Source organism: Myotis davidii, unplaced genomic scaffold, assembly GCF_000327345.1.
Source record: "Myotis davidii unplaced genomic scaffold, ASM32734v1 scaffold240, whole genome shotgun sequence".
NCBI lineage: Eukaryota > Metazoa > Chordata > Mammalia > Chiroptera > Vespertilionidae > Myotis > Myotis davidii.
Window position 1 is genome coordinate 3,465,315 of NW_006292334.1, and position 1,679 is coordinate 3,466,993.

Genomic DNA, 1,679 nt, shown 5'->3' on the forward strand with positions numbered 1-1,679 from the left:
TCTTGTAATTCAATATGAAGAAGCATAGAACCAAATTTTTTAAAGCAGACAAAGTCTTGAATGAAGATTTTACTAAAGAAGATCTGTGGATAAAACACAATTGTAAGAAAAATTATAAATACCATTCAACATTACAGAAATAAAAATTAAAGCCACAATGATACCAAATCATTCTCAGAAGACCATTTAAGATTGAAATAAAAAGATGGAGAATACTAAGTGTTGGTAAGTATGCAGATCAAATGGAACTTTCTCATTTGTTATTTTGAATGTAACACCATAAAGGTATTTTTAAAAATACTTTTGTAGTTTTTTTTAAAGTAAAGTATAAAGCTACCACATATCCCTTACATTATACTCCTAGATTTTTACCCAAATAAATGTATTTTGCCAAGAATTTTGCACAATACTTATTGCAGCTAAAGTTATATTAGCTATAAGTTGGAAACACCTATAATGTTTATCAACAGCAAATGGGTAAACCATCAGTGGTATATCTATACCAGTGGTCGGCAAACTGCGGCTCGTGAGCCACATGTGGCTCTTTGGCCCCTTGACTGTGGCTCTTCTTAAGCCTTCGGAGTACCCTAATTAACTTAATAACAGTGTACCTACCTATATAGTTTAAGTTTAAAAAATTTGGCTCTCAAAAGAAATTTCAATCGTTGTACTGTTTGGCTCTGTTGACTAATGGGTTTGCCGACCGCTGATCTTTACACTGCAGTGTTATTCATCCATACAAAAGAATAAACTCTGTTATACACAACATAGATGAATTTCAAAATAATTATGCTAAGTGGAGACAGATAAAAAGTATACACTACATGGCCTCTTTTATATAATATTCTAGATAATTTAAATAAATTTATAATGACAGAAAGTGGTTGTGTAGAGCAGGAGGAATAGGTAAGAAGGGGAATAAGACAGAGTACAAAGGACAGAAGGAAATTTTGTGTGGTGTGTCCATTATTATGAGTGTTTTGATCATTTCAGGAATTATATACAGATTAAAAATTATCAAATGCTATATTTTTAATATGTGCACTTGATTATATGTCGATTATATTATACTACTAGAGACCTGGTGTTCGGAATCATGCCCCAGTGGGGTCCCTTAGCCTGGCCTGCACCCTCTCGCAATTCGTGACCCCTCAGGTGATATTGACTGCCAGTTTCGGCCGATCCCCACAGGCCATGGCATCCCCATAGGGATGTAGTAGTGTGTGAAGCAGCAGGTGGCCAGAGAGGAGCCCCGAGCCCGGGCGCCACACCGCTCCCCCTGTCACAGAGATGGGAGAGGCTTGTGCCGCTGCAGATGTACTTGCCATCCATGAGCCCAGCATCTGGCGCCCCTCGATTAGCTGAGCAGTGCTCCCTCTGTGGGAGCGCAAAGACCACCAGGGGGCAGCTCCTGCATTGAGCATCTGCCCCCTTGGTGGTCAGTACATGTCATAGCAACTGGTTGACTGGTCATTCAGTCACTTAGGCTTTTATATATATAGACTAGAGGCCCTGGTGGCAGAGGGAAGGCCCAATCCCTAGGTGCAGCCCCTGGTCAGGCTCAGACCAGGGCTGATTGGGGAGTTGGGGCGGTGCCCCCTGTCATGCACAGAGCAGGGTGGATCAGGAGGTTGTGATGCCACCCTCAGTCACGTTTAGGGGAGGGCCGATTGGGGGGG